The sequence below is a fragment of the Echinops telfairi genome, unplaced genomic scaffold (assembly GCF_000313985.2).
Source record: "Echinops telfairi isolate 266 unplaced genomic scaffold, ASM31398v2 ScPeMD7_7475;HRSCAF=8513, whole genome shotgun sequence".
Lineage (NCBI taxonomy): Eukaryota > Metazoa > Chordata > Mammalia > Afrosoricida > Tenrecidae > Echinops > Echinops telfairi.
This window is the reverse complement of record NW_022111379.1, coordinates 12,797,718-12,818,671: the sequence shown is the minus strand read 5'-3', so window position 1 is coordinate 12,818,671 and position 20,954 is coordinate 12,797,718. Positions and strand designations below refer to the sequence as shown.

Below are 20,954 nucleotides of genomic sequence, written 5' to 3'. Positions count from 1 at the left end.
GTAAGGAATGGTTTGTCCAGATACAGTGTATGTGTGTGTGTGTGTGTGTGTGCGTGCGCGCGCGGTGGGGGGGCATTTGGGCCTTATTTGGTAACTACAATGTGATTGTGTTATCTACAAAGACCAGGAGATATTAAGTAATCAGGAATTTGTGATGAAAAGAAAAAGACACCTTTGTTGGGTGCTACCATTTGGTCTTGGTGGCAGGTGTGCTTGGTGGTGGTTTGGGGCTGGGCTGCCAACCACAAGATCAGCTCTTCAAAACCAGGTGCTCTGAGGGAGAAAGAGGAGGCTTTCTACTCCCGCAAAGAGTGACAGTCTCAGAAACTCACAGAGGCAGGTCTGCCCGGCCCTATAGGGCCACTGTGAGTGGCCATCGACTCCCTGGCAGTGAGTGAGAACCTGCCCTCTCAGGGCCTCCGGCTGCTTGATTTTGGGGCTTTTGTTCCAACTTGCAGAGAAAAGACATGATTTTGGCATGTACACGTATGTCTGTGGGCTTTGCGTTAGTGTGTGTAAGCAGCACGTGTGCGCATATCCTCCGTGACCTCCCCTCCTCCCTGGGTTGAGAGACCCCTTGGTTCACCTTCTCTCTGCCCCCCACTTTGTTGCACTTTTTTGGGGGGGTCACGTGTGAGGAAACCAGCCCCACGTGGTTTTAATCATTCTGCTATAAAAGCCGAGCTGCTCTCCACTTTGATCCGGGCGGAGCTGCTGGAGGAAGGGCTGGGGCCGAGCCGGCCTGTCCACGGCGCTCGCACACGGCTCCCACATCAGACGGCAGCTGTAAAAGGGAGCACAGCTCATTAATTCTCCCTCTTAACCAGGGCACCTGACAAGAAGTGACTTTGAAAACCCGGAGGACGGATGGGCGGGCGGGCGAGTGGGCGGCTCTCGGGCGATGCAGGGAACATCTGTTTCAAGGTCCCTGGCTGTTAAATTGACATCTTTTTATTTGAAAAGTTTCTTTTATTTCCCAACTTCCTGCAGTTGTCAAGATCTCTGCGCCAGGGAAATACACTGTCCTGACTCCACTGCCCCGCAGGACAGGCCCACGAGGGCCAAAGCGGGCGACCTGGGCTCTGTCAATTATTAAACCAATGTTTGTGCAGAGAACATCAAACCCCATAAAAGAAAAAAAAAGAAAAAAAAAACAAAAACCCCAAATGGCCTTGAAATTGAAACTCCTGTGAACGTCCATGAGCCTCCATCTGAGAAATATTAGTATTTCAGAGCTAGAAAATTCACTCGGGGCTGGCGTGCTCCACCAAGAGTCTCCTCTCCCCGAGACCAAGTGCTCAGAGACCAAGTGCTCAAGTTTCTTTCAAACGGATGAGCCAGACCCTGCTGCCTCTGACCTCTGGCCTGGATGTGGAGGTAGCTGTTGTGGACCAGAGGCTCAGTTTTGACCTGTAACCTCAGGCCAGCCAAGGACACTAGCAGAGGCTGAGCTGACCCTTCTCTAGGTCAGAGTCCAGGGCTAAGGCTGGGGGACTGGACGTGAAGGACGTGGAGTGCCTGCTGCATTGTATTTACAGGCAGCTGGGGCCTCAGCTTCCAGGCTGAGGTCAGATGGCTAGGGAGGAGCACGTGCACCCTGTGGCACCCACTCTGCCCTGGGTGATATGCTCATCTGTGCTCGAGCGGGGCCCATGAAGCACTTAGACAGTGTTGACAAAGTGAAAGCTATCATTAGTGTTTATAGAAGCAGTAAACAATAATGACCAATTCCCCAAAGGGAAACGTTTATCCTCCTCAAATTACCCATGGCCACGCGTATGTTGTTGGACAGGCACGCCATCGGCTGAACTGCTACCCTCCGGCTGTCACCAAGGTGCTAGGGCGGGTCAGCAAGGTGCCCACGGCTTCGGCTGCCCTGGTCCTCTCTAGCCTCAGCTGTTGGCTCCCACCATGCTGCCCTGGGCAGCCTCTTGCCCAGAAACATTCAGCTCTGCCCTGCTGTAGGAAGATCCCTTCATGGGATCTTCTGAGGCAACCTCTGCACAGGGCACATTCAGGCCTCTGCCTGAACTGACCAGTATCTTTGCTCTCTTGTAGCACCTCTGACATGTGCCCAGAGGTATCCCACTGTGTCAGCAAGCCTCCTGCCCCAAAGCACCGAGCTCTCCCTCACTCTTTGGCAGGCACGCCCACTGCAGGTGCCCCCCATGCTCTCCTGGTTCCTGCTGCTGGCATTTCTCTGCTGCTGGGCTTTCTGTGTCTGCTGCAGCTTCTGACATCTTCAGTGTTCTAGCTCCCTCTTCTAGGTCTCCAGGGCTCTCAGGGTGGAGATTGCACACTGAATTAGTTAAAAGTTTATTGTGCCAACCTGGCCGATAAACACATGTGGGGTTAATTGAAGGGCGGCGGGATAAATGGCTCCGTAAGCCTCGCCTTTCTAGTTCTCCGGTCTCTTGCTTTGTGATGGTCGGACCAGGGTGCAGATGCCTTAGCCAGTTCCCTGCTTCAGCTGGCAAGGCTTACTTCCTGCAAGTCATCCCCAAGGAGAAGCCGCATGGACCTACCCCGATGCAGCCCTGGGTGCTGGAGCAGCTGTGGGGAGACCCCTGCCAGCACTGAGATGCTTACACATTCACTGATTCAGCTTTCCTCCTGCAGTCGGCATCATAGTGTGTGTTTTGTCAGATGGAGGAGGACTTTGTGGACTGGTGCTGGACATACGGGTTAATGTTGGACTTGTGGGCTTGGGCAGCACTGGGTTGGGATGTTTTCTTGATGTGCATTTAACCTTTATATAAAATTCTCTCTTATCCATGAGTTTCTGTGGATTTGTTTCTCTAAAGTACCCAGACTAATACACAGACACTTGCTTCTTAATGGTGGTGAGATCTCCCTCCACCTCTGTGGGATTTGTTTTTATGTAAGGAAGTAGCTTGTCGGTTTCAAGACGGGGCACTCCCACCAGGACCATGAACTGACCGACCCGCCTTGGTAGACCATAAGTCACTTACTTGGCGGAATCTCAGTTAATCGCAGTTAATCATGCTATGGGAGTTGCAAGACTAAGGCTGAGAAGGGGAACATAAAAACAAATTCATTGCACCACAATCAGGATCACTCCCACCTCTTCTCTTCGATGCGGGACCCCCATTTTACCTCCACGGTCTTCTGTCTCCCCCCATCTTCCTTGTTCACATTATCAACCCCCATCAAGGCGTTGACACAGACCCTTTGCCCCGGCCACCAAACTAGGGAATTCGCAGAGGGAGAGTTAGCAGAGTGGTGGTCCAGCAATTGGGGTCACTGGCACGGTGGCAGAACCAGAGTGTGGAGAGGCTCTGATTTCTCAGCGATGTGGGTGAAGAACGAGAGCCAGTACGTGAATGTAAAAAGGAACCACCCTAACTGGGCCCTGCAGTGTGCCCCTTTCTTCTCTGCCTCCTCCCTCCTTCCTCTGGCGGCTGGGGTGGGGTGTGGAGGGAGGCGCCTGGGCCAGACAGGGCCTTTGGCCTTCGCACTGCCAGCTTGGGACCATCCAAGGAAGCAAGTCAATGTCCTGGTCACTTGGGCTATTCCACCCCAATTTGAATATATTAAAAAGCAACGTTCCAGCTGTGCAAATCCCCCGGCCGTTGAAATAAAAGGTTTTTTAACTTTAACCATTAAAAATTTAACTAGCCAATAAATCTAAGCATGTGGGGGGTTGTTACCCAACGTTTATTATATTGCTCTTTCTTTCAACTTCAAGAGCAAATGCCAAGTGCGGAAGACTTCCCTGGAAAAGGCAACCATCCCCTCCTGGTTAAAGCTGATGTCAGCCTTTAACCAAAAGAAGCAGGGTTTCTCCCCCCGCCCACCCCCGCTGCCAGAACTGTCTGCTCACTTCCCTCTCAAATCACTTCAGGAGTTGAGAAGGCTATATCCATTTTACAAACCAATTTGCTTGCAGCGGAAGGCCTGTATAATAGCTTCTTGTTGCCATGGTCAGAAAAATGACTAAATTAACCCAAAAGTCTACTTTCCGCTTGAGCACCGCGGCGCTGACTTTTCCAGAACCAGATTTTATAAAGGCGCAAAGGGGACATAGCTTTGGTGTGGAAAATCGCAGGCTCTTTCTCTTTCAGTGTCTCCTGTGTGTGTGTCTCGGCATCGGTGGTTGGATTGCATTGTTTAGTTTTGCCTATTTTAAACATCTTTTTAATCTTTGCCCATCTTTTCTTTTTAATCTGTGCAATCTGCCCAGTAGTGAAACATGGCTTTTAATTTACACACATGTAAAAGTAGAGAACCTAGCCATGGTAATCACCCCTGACTTCAAATGTGAATTGAAGCCAAATAAATCTTGGTCATTAAAACAACAACAGCAGCAACAACAACAACAACAACAACAACAACAACAACAACGCAACAAAGAGAATGCTGACTTCTATGTGGAGTTACACCAGCCATCCTGGGGACAGAGTCCCATTCCCATGTGCTACTTTCCTGCCCACAGATAGGTCTCCAAGCCACTCCTTCCACCACCACCACCCCTCCCTCGCTGTAAATAACAACAACACAAAAACAAAACAAAAAAACACCCTTGAAATGGATTTTAAATCTGGCTTCTACTCCTTTTTGCCAGGAAGGCCTGCTGGGTGGGTCCTCCCCATTTCCTTTCTCACAGGGTGAGCCCCTGAGTCCCGTTTGGGGGGAAATGCCCCATCCATGCTGGCCTCTGCTCAGGAAACCTCCCTCTGGGGCATGGTTCACATCCAAATAGGAGCTGAATAAAATTAATAAGCTGTTGTGTTTTTAGAAGGGATTTTACTTCTCGCTCACAGACTTTTTGCCCCAAGATTTCTTAGAGGCCTTATGCTCTGCTGTCTAAACTAGAGAGTCCAAATAGAATGATCGTGGTAACACGCAACCTTTTCTCTTTGCATTTACCTCTTGGCTGGTAACCCAGTGGGCTACCCGTTGGGCTGCAACGGCAAGGGCAGCAGTTCAAAACCACCAGCTGCTCCGTGTGAGAAAGATGAGTCTTTCTACTCCCGTAAAGAGTTAGTCTCCAAAACCCACAGGGGGTAGCTCTACTCTATTCACTAGGGCCGCTGTGTTAGCCTGGGTAGACTAGAGAAACAAATTCATAGAAACTCAGGTGTATAAGAGGGAGTGTTATATAAATGGTAATTGTACATTAAGAAAACATCCCAGCCCAGTCCAGATCAAGTCCTTACGTCCAATATTAGCCCTTATGTCTAATACCAATCTACAAAGCCCTCTTCTGACTCACGAAACACATGCAATGACATGAATGCAGGAAGATCACAGGCCAGCGGGTGGGAAGTCTTGTGAAGAGAGTGACGTTGTGAGCATCTCAGCGCTCACAGGGGTCTCCACGTAGCTGCTCCTGCACCCAGGGCCGCATCAAGGGGGGTCTATGTGGCGTCTCCTCAAGGATGTTTCTCAGGGAGTCAGCCGTGTCGGTAGAGAGTCTCCAAGGGAATGAGTAGAGTGAGAGTGTCCCCCACCTCCAAGGAGGAAATGCCAGAATTCCCAGAATTCTCAGGAGCTGGCCAGGCCCACACAGAGGCCTCATTGGCTAGGACCCGATTGACAGACTAGACTCCACCCCTTCACTCTGCATCCTCTCAAGTCCCAGATTGACACCAGATGATGTAACTACCACAGTGGCAATGAGTTGGAATTGACTCGTTGGCCGTGAACTTTTGGCTGGGAAGGAGCCTTGGGGGTGTAGCGGGTGATCCGTTGAGCGGTTGGTCAGCAAGTTCAGCAGTGTGGGCCCTCTAGCCACTCCAAGTTTGAACAACCTCAAAGATGAGGTTTCGGGGGGCAGTCATCCGGAATCCACTTGCTGTAAATAGACTGTTTTTGGTTTGGCTGCTCGGAGTCCCTGGGTGGTGCAAAAGGGTAACACGCTTAGCCGCTAACGGCAAGGTTGGAGGCTCTAGCCCACTCAGAGGTACCTCACCAGCAAGGCCTGGCAATCTGCTTCTGAGATGGACACCATCCAAACCCCATGGGGCACAGTACTCCTCGGACACACACACGCTGCCGTGAGTCACAGTCCATTTGATAGCAACTGTTCTTTCTCCTGTCTGCTTTCACAACGTTGGGGGAATCCACCCACATCTCCCGGGCTCCCCTCTGGAGCAGGGCCGTGGGCTGATCTGAGCGTTCGCTTCACAAGCTCTCCATCCCCATCCACTCCTTTCCATGTCAGACCCTGTGTGCAGGGGAGGCCTTTCCTGGAAGCCCAGCAGTGCTTTGAGTGTAGGTGTGGAGAAGGGAGGGCCGCTGGGAGGTGCGCACTGCTCCCACCACAGGTCAGAAGTTTGAGTCCCTCCAGAGGCAACTTGACGCACAGCCGGGCCGCCTACTTGTGAAACAGCTCCTTCTACTCCTCCCCATGTGAATTCACAGACAATGGGCTTTTCATGCCTGACGAGGTGGGAAGCACTGCAGACAGTCCTTTCAAACCACCTGGAACAGAAGGGAAGCTCCAGGCCCAGGCGGAGGGCTGGACAACGTAAGCCTGCGAGGCGAGTCTCAACGTTGGAAGAACTGGCACCATCCCTCAGGTTGGCTTCTGTCACCGGAGGCCTCTCAACAGCAAGCATCCTCAGAAACCCTTGCCTCGTTTGCTTGCTTGCTCCCTGGGGATTCCTGAGCAAGGCTCTCCTTCCTGGGAGACCACAGAAAGAGGCTGTGTCCCCATGTGTCTCTTTCCGTGGCTCTTTCCAGTGGCCCCTCTGTCCCAACTGGACCCCCATGCCCCTCCTCCTCCCAGTCTTCAGAAGCCTCAGGGCACCTCGTTCCTCTCTGGCCGCAGGCTGTCTCTCCTCCCCACCTGAGGGAGGGCAGAGTCCACCGGCATCATTTCCCCGCTTCCTCGCTCCCTTTCTGAAAATCGCCATAAAGGAGGTCGCAGCGGCTTCGAGGGGCAGGAGGGGGAACTGTTGCCTTCTTTTCACATGACGTCAATCAGCAGGCGTCTGTAATTTACATTTTTAAAACTCAAATGTTCAGAAATAATGGAAAGGCTGCTTGGAAATAAAACCTGGGGGTGGGGAGGATGTGTAGTGTACAAAAACCAGACCAGTGAGCCGGAGGGGGTGAGCGCCCAGAGACCTGGGGAGCTGATTAAGGAGGCTGTGCAGGTGAGCGGGGTGCCGGCTTTCTGCTGGAGCCCCTGCAGCCCGGGCTGGCAATCCCGTGCCCACCCACCGCTGTCCCACAGACAGAAGGTGCTCACAGCATTGGAAGCGCGGAATTCGCTAGCCTAGCAGGAAAGAATCCTGCAGTGTGGAAGTGGGAGTGGGCAGGGGAAAGGAGGATGGGCCTCTCCAGGGACTAGCGTCCATTGCTCTTGGTCCTCAAAACCACTGTTTCTGATGGGCCACTGCCCTCTGGACACTAGCCCTGGTGGTGAACTGGTTCTGCGCTGGACCGCTCACCACACCTTGGCAGCTTGAAGTCACCTGCGGTTCCTGGAATTCCACAGGAGCAGTTCCGGTTCCACCTTGTCCTCGAGGGTTGCTACGAGGCAGCATCAGCTTGATGGCAGGGAGTTTGGTTTTCTGGTTTTGCTCTATTGCGCACCCCCAGCCCTTCTCCTCTTCCCCACCTTGCTGAGAGAAAGAAGGCCAGGCCACGCTGTACGAACAAGTTCCTTTTCTGACAGCTTTCTCCCACAATTGGTTCATGACAATAAAAAACCCTAACTTCCAGCTACTGACTCAAATACCAGTTGACAAACAACAGATTCTATTTCTGAGTACAGTTCCTCCTCCCTGCTATTTATTCTCTGTCTAAAGGCTACGTCATTCAACATGCACTTGGTAAATATTTTAAGCTTGGGTCACAGATTAAGCATGGTATGAGGCTTTGGGCATCCAAGGAGACCCACACAGACAGGATCCATGCTGCCCATGCTGTGGGGCAGTAGGTTAGGGAGCCAGTTGGGAGGGTGGCGAGGTCTCAGGAGGCAGAAACCCCAAAATGAACTCGCTGCCAATGAGTTGATTCTGACTTATAGTGACCCTGAAGACCAGGGTAGAACTGCTGTGAGTTTCTGAGACTCTCAATTTATATGTGGAGCGGCTAGTGGTTTTGAACTGCTGACCTTGTGGATAGCAGCCCAACCCACTATGCTACCAGGGTTCCTCTCTGATAGCAGAAGTACTAAGTGAGAGATGGAGGGATGGAATGATTCCTGGGAAAGTGATTTCCTATGTCCAGAAGAAGGAGTTGGAGTCGCCAGGTGACAAGGCTCAGTAAAGGGCTGCCTGGCAGACAAGGGGTGGTGCGTGGGCCCAGAGGGAGAAGGTGCTGTGAGCAGGGGGTCAGCCAGTAAGGGAGATGAACTGGGGGTCCCCACCAACCCCTTTGCAAAGAGCTAGGCTTTATCCTGTGGGCAAGAGAAAGCTTTCCAAGGAAAAACTCCAAGGAGGGTGCAGCTTTTGGGATCACTTCCACACTGATGAAGCAGCCTTAGAAACCATTTCGTACAAGTGATTCTTTCCTAAGATGAGAAACAGAGGCTTAGAAAAGTCAAGACAACTGTTTCTTCTAATTGCCATCGTTCTCTGTTACCAGCGGATGCTCACCGAAGACCTCACTGATTGCTCTACATCTGTGCAATGATGGGCACCATTCTTCCTCTCTTGCCGATATGGAGACACTTGCCCAGGGTCACTCGGCTAGCAAGCTTGAAGCCCACATGTGCACCAGGACGGCCTGACACCGTATCTCAGCTGCTGCACTCTGATGCCTGGGCTTGCCCCAACCCCCACAATGAACAAAACCAAACCCAAATTAAACTCACTAGCCATCCAATCAAGTCTGATTCCTGGTTTCTGAGACTGTAACTCTTCAAAGGAGTAGAAAGCCTCATTTTTCTCCTTTGGAGCGGCTGGTGCTTTCGAACGGCTGACCTTCTGGTTGGTAGCACAATGCATGCGTGGCCATTATGCCGCCTGGAACTTAGACCCTCGACACTGACACTTAGCTGCAGTCGGGCATCAGCTGCTGCCACAACCACCACGCCTTGTAGATGGACACTGTGTTCACTGCCTCTGCTGAATGTGTCTCTGTGGAGGCTGAGCTCATAGAAGTCCTCTTAGGTCGTCCTGGAGGGTGGTAACTGGAGCCAGAGTATGTGGAGGGCAGGGTTGGAACTCCAGGAACCTGGGAGTGCCAATGGTTCTCAGCAGTGAGCCTAACAGCTTTGTGGGATGCTCCAATCTGTTGGCGATTATGGCTAAATGACCCCAAATGTTGCTCACCAAAGTAGCGTATAGAACATTGTCCCTGTGAACTGTTAAGACAATGGAGTTGATCTCCTCCAAGACTAAGATCCTAGTCACCCAGGCCCAGAGACTCGGAGCCCTGGTGGTATAATGAGTTCCACAATGAGTGGATAACGATAAGGTCAGGGGTTCAAACCCACCCGTGGTGCCTCAGGAGGAAGATGAGGCTCTCTGCTCCCATGAAGATTTGCAGCCTCAGGAACCCCATGCAGGGTCTCTATGCGTCAGAGTCCACTCCGTGGCTTATGCCTCTTCACATTCATGGATATATTTGCAGCAACGGCCACAACATTTCAGCTGGCTTGTCCCTCTAGAGGTCAGGCCAGCTCACTCGGGGACCCCCTCGGGGCTGGCCATGGCAGGGTGAGCTGTCCTCCCTGGGGCCTGTCACTCTCAGGTTCTTCGGGCCTGGTGAAGCCCCAGCGACTTGTCATTGCTCCCTAGTTAATGACCTCCTGGCCAGGGCCACATCTCAGCTAATTTCTGCAATTAGGGAGGCTTGTTTGCAGAGGCTGAAACGGGAACGTTTCTGCATTAGCTTTTATAATTCAGAGCCTTTAATTTGAGATTTAAAAAACATCAGAGCTGGCCAAAACCAAATAAACTGCAGCTAATGAAATTCACAGAAGTTGTCAGAGAATGCTTCTCGCTGGTGCTCCTGGATGATTTATTGACAGCCGGTTGTAAAAACAATCTTATTAAAGGTCATAATGTTGGGTTGAAGAAAAAAAAAAGTCCTTTAATTTATAGCATAATTAGGCTTCCTCCAATAGCTCTGCTGGCCGGGCTGTCACTTAGGGCTCCGAGTCAGCACTCGGTGTTTTTCATTATGTCACAAGGAAGGGGCTCCACGCCCCTAGAGGGCCCACTGCCTTTCTCTTTATGGCCCTTTTATTGCTGCGAAAATAGCCAAAACAGGGGGTTGATTAGAGACCACTGATGCCTACTGATTATGAGAACACCTCTGGGCTGGGGGGTGAGGGCGGGGGAGGGGAGAAGAGGTGGGAGGGGCCTAGAGATGTGCTCCCGGTGAAGTGATGACCTGTGAATCGTGCTTGGAGGTGTGACCCAGCATCCGCCTCTTCCCCAGACACTTGCGGATTGCAGGCTGGGGGATAAAAGTCCCGAGGAAGGTGCTAATGCCCAGAGGAAGAGGATGCTCCCAGGGCAGGAAGCGGAAGGGAACAGGAAGTTTAAACATGCTAATGGATCCCAAGGTGAAGCTCATTCTGCTACCTGGGGGGTGGGGGAGTCCCCCAGGGTTGGTCTTCCAGAAGGAACAGGGAGAAGGGGTGGGTGGAGAGGAGGCAGGTCTTGGCCTCTCAAAGCCGAGCTTGGGGACAATGTCCATATTCTGGACCTAGTGGTAGGAGGTATTTGGGGTGTCATGAAAGCTCTCTCCGGCATTGTGGGGGGTGGGGTGGGGTGGGGGAGGGTGTGAGGGTCCTACAACAGCACTGCACAGCTCCAGGGGTGGGTGAAGATGACCATACGAATACCCGCTCCCCGCTCCGCCGACACTTTTCTGCTCCAACTCCCTCTCCTTCACCAGATCAGAGGCAGGGGCTTGGGGCAGTAGTTCTGACCCTCAAAGGACAGGGATCCCAGGACCCCCAGTTCCACCCCTACTCACTCTCCGCCTGAGCCCTGAACCCCCACGTCCAGGTGGAGGTTGCCAGAAGTCTTGGAGCTCCCCTCCCTTAGCTCCACAGGCAGTGGAGCCTGGAGGGTCCACTCTGCCAGAGCCAGTGGGGTGGGGTGATCACTATTTCAGGGGGAAGGGTGGGAGGCCCGAAGTTAGGCGGGTACTTACTCTGGGTCCTGACATTTAGGAATATGAGCTTTGACAATGCACTCCCACTCACACTGATCTGTTGGGAAGTGCTAGGACTGTGTCGTCATTTAGGTAAATTCAGCAAGCTGCTGTTCCCTCACAGTATTGTCCCCCTCACCCCCGCCCTAAAAGCACTCACGACAGGTTAGCAGGAACTCACATCTATGCATTACACACCACCGGGCTCAGTGTTAGATACCTAATGACCTCCTGTTAAATTTGATTTTCATAAATATCCATTCAGACACAGAAAAACTAAAGCCTGAGTCACTTGCCCCAAGTTGCCTTAAGACAGCGGTTCTCAACCTCTGGGTTCACAGACCATATTTCTGATGGTCTTAGGAACCAAGACACCGCTCCTCTATCTGTCTCCAGAGGGATTTGCCCATCTGCAGATATGCCCACATACGAGGTTACCACCACATAAGGAACTGCATTAAAGCGTCGTGGCACTAGGAAGGGCAAAAACCACTGCCTTCAGAGTAGGCGGATTCTAACCTACAGGGCTCATCCATGTCCAACGCCAGAGCTGATGCTCGACTTTGTCCGCTGTCCAGCGTGAAACTGACCAGCACATCTGAGTCTCCTGGCTTCAGCTGGGCGTTGGGAGAGCGGAGGGAACGGATCCCTGACTCTCGAAGCTGAGACCTGAACTTTGCCTGTGGTGAACTGTGTTAATCTGGGTAGACTAGAGAAACAAATTCATAGACACGCATATGTGTATAAGAGGTTTATATACAAGAGCCATTGAATATTGAGAAAACATCCCAGCCCAGTCCAGATCAAGTCCATAAGTCTGATATTAGCCCATAGGTCTGATATCAATCTATAAAGTCCTCTTCAGACTCATGAAACACATGCAATGATGCCGAATGCAGCAAAATCACAGGCCAGTGGGTGGAAAGTCTTGTGGATCCAGTAGCGTTGTAAGCATCTCAGGGCTGGCAGGGATCTCCATGTGGCTCCTCCAGCTCCAGGGCTCTAGCATAGCTCCATGTGTCTTGTCCACAGAAATGTCTTGCAGGAAGTGAGCCAGTGTCTCACCTCCAGCAAGCTATTTATCTCCTTAGTGTCTTCAAATGAGATCATCAAGCTGTGACCTGATTGACAGGCTAACCTCCACCCCTTCACTCTTAAGTCTCAAATTGACAACAGATTACTTAAGTACCACATGAACTCATCAATGGAGACACACCACGGAGCTGCCAACCATTCTGCCTCCAGCCTCCCCTGTTCTTTGAACTGCGTGGAGTCTAGTCTGAACCACAGCGACCCCACAGGTGCAGAACAGAACTGGTCCGAATGGTTTTCAAGGCGGTGGTCTTTCAAAAGCAGATCACCAGGCCTGCCTTCCGAGCCACCTGCTCAGCTAGCAGTCGAGTACTGAACCATTCTATGTGAGCCAGGGGCTTCCACGAGAAGGCCTACCGTGGGCTAAGAAGTAAGGCCTACTGAAGCGAAAGAGGGAAGATCAAGGTGCTTGATGCTTCTACCAGCTGTGCACAAGGGTACAGCGCGCACGCACAATGAGTGTGCAGGAAGGGAGGGTCACGGCTGCGGTCTGCTGCTACCTCAGAGACAGCAGAGTCTCATGCTGAGCTGGGAGGTCACAGCACCTGCCCATTGGTCCCCTGAGGTCTTCCCTGGGAGCTTGCTCTCTCACACCCAACCCAGTCTCAAAGGGAGATGCTTTGGGTAGATGCCCTGGGTCTTGGTGAGGCGAATATTACTGAGCATGGACCAGGCTTGGTGCGGAGAGTGGAACTTACAGACATGAATTCAGAAAGTGCCCAGCAGCCCGCAGTGTCTCGTTCCGTGGTTGGTTCCTCTCAGTCGGAACTGACTCAACGGCACCTCCTAACTACTCCCACAGCAACAAGGGGCCCCAGTGGCGTCGTGGGTTATGTGCTGGGCTACTAAGCACAAGGTCAGCAGTTGGAAACCACCAGCTGCTCCTCAGGAGGAAGATGAGGCTTTCGGTTCCTGTAAAGATTTACAGTCTCAGAAACCCACTGGGGCAGTTCTACCCTGTCGTGTAGACTCACTGTGAGTTGGAATTAACTCAATGGAAGTAGGAGAGAGCGTTCACCTAGGCTGAGGGCGAGGCTGTATATCATGAATTGCATTTTAAGTGGCCAATACCGCAGTTGACCTTAGACAAGGTGTAATGAGAGTCCCAAGGCAGGCAGGAGGGAGTCAGTGCTTTAGTGTGTGTGCTTACTGGCTGACTGTGTGGGTGCAGTGTACTTAGTATGTATCTTCCAATGTCTGTCAGTGTATGCACGTTTGTGTGGCATATGAATGTGTGCACATGTGTGGGTGTGGGGGATGTGTGCGTGTGCCCTTGAGTGTGTGTGATGTATATGTATGGGTGTGTTAAAGTGAATGCGTGTGTGTGTGTGTGTGTGTGTGTGTGTGTAATGTGTGCGTCAGTGTGGTGTGAGTGTGGGCATCAGTGGGCGTGTACTGGGTGTGAGTGAGTGGATATGTGAGTGTTCGTGGATGCCTGCGATGCGGTGGGGTCGGTGTGTGTGCATGGATGGATGCAGGGATGCGGTGCGGGCTGTCCGGGAGGCCCAGGTAGGTTTTGCCCTAGGTGGAAGTAGCCCCTGGGAAGGGCTGAGTCTGCCTTGCTGGGACCTAGTGCCTCTCACATCTCCAGGTCCACAGGAACGGCTCACTAACCCTTTCCTGAATGATTAGCTGCCTTCTCTAAGCGGGCAGCATCCATCCGTCCACTGTAGCCTTGCCCTTGGACAATGAGTGAGAGTAGGAGGTTTTTTCCCATTTCCTTTATAAAGAAAGAAAAAGATGTTAGTCCCTGAACTTGGACTAGAAAAGGACAGTTCTTGAGACAATCAAGTGCTGGGACTGTCCTGCCTCTTTAAACGACCCTATCTCCAAGGGTAGGGCTTGTCGTGCATTGTAATTTGCTTCTGCAGACTTTCCCTATAGCTTAAATTTTCTTCCACGAGCATGCCTTGACTCAGATTAAAAAGGGCTGTTTTACAAAACGAGCCTTGCTTTCCATCCACGCTGGTACAGGGAGTGTAGCAGGTGCTAGCGGTGCTGGCTTCGAAGCCCGGGGGGGTTAGTTCAGAGCCCACACCTCTGTTTTCCTGCCCTGCCCTGCTGTTTCTCCTCCTGGCCCTCCTTGCTCCCGCCCACTCCACCCTGGGCTTTGTGCCTTTGCCTCCGTGGTTTGGCTTGTTTCCTCTTGATTGACAGCCCATTTTGGAGTCCCATATCCAGGCTGACCTCTGCCTTGGGCAGCAGAGAAGGGCTGGGGTTTATCTCAGAGCTGGGTGCTCGGAGTCGGCACTGCCCTGGCCTCACTCTCAGCCCTGGACTCTGTGGGCCACACATGACAACATAACTGACGTCCAGGCTCGAGAGGAAGCTGGACATTCAGAAGCAATTCTTGCTTGGGGATTTGCTGTCTTGGACCCAGCACCCGCTTCCTCTCTCTTTTTAGAAGAGGGCAGTAACTTGTCATCTATAAATTGATGAAAGTCTGTTGCTCTGTGGTGGCTGGTGTGTTGCTGTGATGCTGGAAGCGACGTCGCTGATATTCTGAATACCACCAGGGTCATGCAAAGAGTAAAGGTTTCAGAGAGCTTTCAGACTAAGAAAAGACAAGAGAGAAGGAATAGAGGCTGTCCACTTCTAAGGCATCAGTCCCTGGAAACCTCTTATGAATCGCAGTGGAACACCATCAGATACTGAAAGCCTCATGAACAACAGCAGCCCATGGTCAAGAGACAGGGCCAGAGGAGGAGCCCCCCAAAAAATATGCCTGGGGAACAGGGCTGCCTTCCAAAAGCAGAGGTGACCAAAATAGTCAATGGGGGGACTCCTTGGAGACCCTTCATTGGCGGAGGGGGTGTGCCTCAAGTGAGAAGGAGCTGCTGTCTTACCCCGCCTCGGTGAACCCCAGTGTAAAGGTCCTAGTCAATTTAAATGCAGCCCTCTTAACAATGCCACCATACTGTGTTAATTAGCCCGAGTGTAGTCATTTTGTACGGATCCAAGTGTGGCCCTTTTTGCACCTACTGGGATTCTTCTTGAAACTGCTGTTTAATGGCTGAGCCCCTGCCATTTTTTTCTCGCAATTGCTAATGATGTGTCTAAATCCCCTGCTCTGTTTTTGTAAGGTCCCATATTTCCCAAGACCATAACACCACCTGCCTTGGTAACCGAGTTCTCCTTTCCCACACAGTATGCCGCCTCCCGCCCTGTATGCCTGGCTTGTTCCACAGTATAAAACGCCCCCACTTTAACCACTCAGGGTTTGGGGAGCGTTCGGCTCTAGCTGCTCCATGACTGCTGGCTTACTAATTTTTATTAAAGCTGCATGTGGGTTCATTGATCTTGTCCTGGCACCACACTACAGTAAACATCTATTAAGAGTTGGCACTTGGGATGTACAAATATGAATCTAGGAAAATTGGAAGTCATGAAAAATGAAATGGAACACAGGTATGTAGGTTTTAGTGAGCTGAAATGAACTGGAATCGGCCATTTGAATCAGAAAAAGCTTACAGTTTACTATGCCAGGAAGAAGAGATTCAAGGCGAATGGCATTGCAGTCATCGTCAAAAAAAAGACATTTCAACATCTGTCTTGAGGTACAACGCTGCGTGTGATAGACTATTATCTAGGTGCAGATAAATAAATCCAGACCACACAACTGTTATTTAAATGTATGCACCAACTACTAAAGTTAGTGATACAGAAATTGAAGAATTCTACCAATGTCTTCAGTCTGAAATTGATCGAATATATAATCAAGATGCATTAATAATTTTTGGTGATTGGAATGCAAAGTTGGAAACAGAGGAAGGAACAGTAGTTGGGAAATAGAGTCTTGGTGACAGAAACGGCTGGAGATTACATGACAGACTAAAGACTTCTTCATCACAAGTACTTTTTCAACAATACAAACAGCGATTCTACACATAGACCTTGAATAAAGATGGCCAAAGAAAAATTGATGCATTTGAATTATGGCAAAAGATATTGAAAGTACCATGGATTGCCAAAAGAACCCGCAAAGCGGTCTTGGAAGAAGTACAGGCAGAATGCTCCTTAGAAGCAAGGATGGCATGACTTCATCTCACATACTTTGGACATGTTTTCAGGAGGATCAGTCCCTGGGAAAGGACATCATGCTTGGTATAGTCGAGGGGCTGCTATACCAAGAAGACCTTTGACAAGATGGACTGACACCACGGGCACAACAATGGCTTCAAACATAAGAGCAACTGTGAGCATGCTGCAGGACCTGGCGGTGTTTGTTGTTTTACAGAGAGTAAGGGAAGAGCCAGAAGCAAATGTGAGGTTGATGACGGTATAAGATTTATGGACTTGAAGGTAATGTTCCAGTTGAAATTCAGATGATTCAAGATTATAAGTTGGTTTTGCTTTGTTCCCCTCCTTCATTTCTGAACATGGCTGTTGGAATTTGGAGCAGCCAAGCTACTTCGGCTTTTCTAAGCCTTAGAATCTAAAGTATCCAGAGATTACTTAAACATGTACAAATGAGCTGGGAGACCCTAACTGACCACCTTGACTGGAGGCATCAAGAAAAGAGGTGGGCATGATGCGTCCGTGGTATACCCCGCTCTCCTCTCCCTCAGAGACCTGATAGGTTAAAGCAACAGCTTTCTTTCTGGTTTAGTTTCATGGTCTCTGACCCCGACTCCCAGTGGTCAGATGGGAAAAATGCACACTGCCCTCTGTATAGCCTGCTAGATAAGCTTTGGGGTATAAAAATGCCCGAGAGAGACGTTTTCACTCTTCCTTGGCTATAAACCAAACTCACTGCCATTGAGTTGATTCCAACTCATAGTAACACTATAGGACAAGGTGGAACTGTCCCTTCGGGGTTTCAAGACTATAAATCTTTACAAGAGTAGAAAACCTCATCTTTTCCCCAATGGAACCACTGGTGGTTTCAAACTGATGACCTTGTGGTTAGCAGCCCTACTTGTAACCCACTACTCCACCTTGGCTTCAGTGCTAGGTGAAGGCACAGGTAGCAGGCGTTTTCAGCTACTGAGTAATGGAGCCACCTAGCCTGGAAGGGTTAGCAGAAGGTAGGCTCCCTCCTCTATGGAACAAAGTGGGGTATGCATAGAAGAGTAGCCATCTCCACTTTGACCGCTTTATTTTTTTGAGTCAAAGAGAGGATTGACGAACACATGGATCTGCGTTTACTCTGGTGGGTTATTATTCGCTTCTTGTGCGTAAGAAAGGTTCTCCATGATCTGAAAGAGTCTAGTGAGCATGGGCTGTGGTCAGAAGGACTTGATCTTCATAGAGGAATCATTTTAGTGACTGGATGCTTTTTCAAATGGTCCTGTGGCTCCTTAGGAATCAGGGACAACCTATGAGTGCATCACAGTGGTTTTAGCAAAGAGAGTAAGTAAGGGCCAGGTAGGGGTTGGGCTGAGCATGGGTTAGGCTTTGATGCAGGGTTATGGCTAGTGTGTGGTTGCTGGTAGGGTTGGGTCAAGTTCTTGACCCAACTCTCGGAAGCTCATGGGGGAGGGACTCCTCTTTGAGGGTTGCTAATTCTAAGTGGGGCTGAATGCTGACTTATTGTGGTACAGTTTGGGGCTGAGTGAGAAAAGGAATACTGTTTTCCCTCTGGAAGTGCTTGGAGTTGAGGTGCCACCTACTATTCTGGGGCAGCCCCCTGAGGACCCAGTCTGGGAGTTTATCTCCTTGGGCTCCTGTGCACACAGAAGGTGGAACAAAAGCCAACGTGAGCCTATATGTTTGTCTCTAACCCTCCTATACCATTAGGCAGATGGGAGCAAACTAACCCAATTCACCGCTATCAGGTCAATTCTGACTCATCGTGACCCTACAGGACAGGGTAGAGCTTCCTCTGTGAATTTCCAAAGCTGTAACTCTTTATGGGAATAGAAAGTCCTGTCTTTCTCCTGAGGATTGGTTAGTAATTTTGAACTGCTGACCTTGTGGTTAGCAGCATAACGTGTCACCACTACAGCACCAAAGCTCTAATAGAGAAAAGCCCTTTGGAAATAGCTAATGATGAACGGAGCAAACGATGATCCTGTTCAGCTTCTAATTGAGAGGCTGGGGGCTAGATTCCACCCAGACTTTCCTTAGAAGGCAGGCCTAGCAATCTACTTCCAAAGGTGCAGGCCCTGAAAACCCTATGGTCCACGTTTCTACTCTGACCCACATAAGGTGTCATGACTTAGAATTGACTCGATGACAACTGGTTTTCGTTCTTTCTTTTTCTTTATTTTTAAAATCATTTTACTGGGGGCTCATACAACTCTGATCATAATCCATCCATCCATTCATTGTATGCCAAGCACATTTATATATTTTGTTGCCCTTATCATTCCCACCTGGTTTTATTTTTAATGGCTGTAAAATACATGCAAGGACTTCAAAAAGTTCTTAGCATATTCCATGATCATTTCATTTTATTTTTTTCATGAACTTTTTGAAGCCCCCCACCTTCCCACCCACACCCTCTCCCACACCCACACACCCATAGTTGCCTATTCAACATTTTTAGGTTTATAATTTTGTAATCTCCATTACAGCAGTACTGTGTGCAAACGTCACCGAACACCCGATTAAAAGGAAGTAACGGTCAAGAGAAGGTGGTGTGCTGGAAGGTAGTGAAAAGAGCGAAAAGGAAGGACCAACCTGGAGTGAGGGCCCAGACTCCGGTGCTGGCTCTCATTCCTGAGTGGCTTTATCTTCAGGTGGCCCTGGGTGAGAGGACAGGATTAGAAGAGTTCAAGAATTAAAAAACAAACAAACACGTTTTCTTTGCAAAGAAAATCTTTCACAAACTGTCTTTGACATTTTTTTAAGAGATCATACAATTTCTCTGGGAATCTGTTGCTACCGTGGAATGTCACTCAGGAAATTCATATGCAGACGTGTGTGCACACAGCGCCCTGGGAGCGTGGGGAGCGTAGGGTTATGACTTGGGTTGCTAACTGCAAGGACAGCAGTTCAAAATCATTAGTTCAACTTGGGAGAATGATGAGCTTGTGAGTCCGGGTGGACTAGAGAAACAAATCCTGGGAGCCTTATATGTGGGTAAGAAAGAGCTTTATATCAAAGAGCAATTGTATATTAACATCCCAGCCCAGTCCGGATCAAGTCCATAAGTCCAGTATTAGCCCATATGCCTGGTACCAATCTATAAAGTCCACTTTAGACTCACGAAACGCATGCAATGATTCAGGAAGATCACGGGCCGGTGGGTGCGAAGTCTTGTGGATCTGGTAGTGGTGTAAGCATCTCAGTGCTGGCAGGGGTCTCCACATGGCTCCTCCAGCTCAGGGCACTAGCAGAGCTCCATGCATCTTGTCAGCTGCAATGTCTCACAGGGAGTGAGCATGTGTCCTGCTTCCAGCGAGCAATTTATCTCCTTAACACCTCCAAGTGAGGTCATCAAGCTACGACCTGATTGACATGCTAGACTCCACCCCTTCACTCTGAATCCGCAAATTGGCACCAGGTTATGTAACTACCGAAAGGAAGCTAGCTGCTCCCATAAAGATTTACAGTCTCAGAAACCCACAGGGGCAGTTCTAGTTTGTTCTAAAGGATTGTGATGAATGGGGATCAACTTGCAAAGGTGATGAGTTTATTTCCTCTCTCTCTCTCTCTCTCTCTGTGTGTTCGTCTGGGTAGACTTGAGAAACGAGTCCACAGAAACTCATATGTATATGAGAGAGAGTTTTATATAAAAGGTAAGTGTACATGAAGAAAGCATTGCAACCCAGTTCAGTTCAAGCCCATAAGTAAAACATTAGCCCTTATGTCCGACACCGATCCACAAAGTCCTCCTCAAACTCGCAAAACACACACAGTGACGCCGACTGCAGGAGGAAAGCCGAATCAGTAAATGTGTAAGCATCTCAGCGCTGGCAGGGGTCTCCACACAGCTGCTCCAGCACCCAGGGCTGCATCGGGGTAGGTCCATGTGGCTTCTCCTCAGGGATGTCTCACAGGAAGTGAGCCTTGCCAGCTGAGGCCAAGAACGCTAACGCAGCTGCACCCTGGTGCAACCATCAGAGAACAAGAAACCAGAGAACAAGAAAGGCGAGGATCACCGAGCCTTAAATCTCTGCCTTTCAATTAATCCCACATGTGTTTATCAACCAGGATGGCACAATAAACCTTAACTATCACACATTCTCTCTCTCAAAACCTGCTCTAGAATCTTGCCCAGAATTGATCATCTATGGTTACCATTATCTACTTCTGTTTTGAAATACAGCAATAATTAAAAAACAACAACCTTAATTCTGTCTACATAGCTCTAGAACTTCAGCATCCTTCATATCAGTTCTCTTAAATCAGCCCTTAAACTCCCCCCCCCCATAAAAACCCAACCAAATAAAAAAAAAAACACCTGAGCTTTGAGTGAAACTGCGTTTACTAAAAAGTTCACTGTGACCAGAGAGAACCTTCCCAGGCCACACCCCTGAGTGCCCTGACTCGGCCGGTTGGTTGATGTTCACCTAGTGGGAAAAATGCATACTATGAACACTCTGCCCAGTGGAACTATTTCTGTTTTTGTTTTTTTTTGAGGGGGCAATACCACGCCCATACACACCACACACAGTAACTTGTATTTATTGAAGGATGCATGAGAAATTCAACAACAGTGGTGGCTGCTGGGGCCCTTGAATGTACCGTGTTATCTGGTTTGTACTGTAGACTTTCGTGTCTTGCATGCTTATTACCTTTTACTTGCCAAGCTGCTCTGTCCGTTGGATGACAGTCATACAGTTCACACGGGAACCTGACCTCGGAGACCCTTGCCCTGACCAGAG

The 20,954-nt window shown here is 49.9% G+C and overlaps 1 long non-coding RNA gene across 1 annotated transcript in view; it reads right to left on the bottom strand.

Moving 5' to 3' along the window:
- Positions 1-352: 352 nt before the first annotated feature.
- Positions 353-20,954, bottom strand: part of LOC123521194 — a 28,861-nt gene continuing 8,259 nt past the window's right edge. The window contains exons 2-3 of the long non-coding RNA XR_006679666.1: positions 18,805-18,869; positions 353-784 (exon numbers count right to left, since the gene is read on the bottom strand). This is a non-coding gene — a long non-coding RNA (uncharacterized LOC123521194). The remainder of the gene's footprint in view (positions 785-18,804; positions 18,870-20,954) is intronic.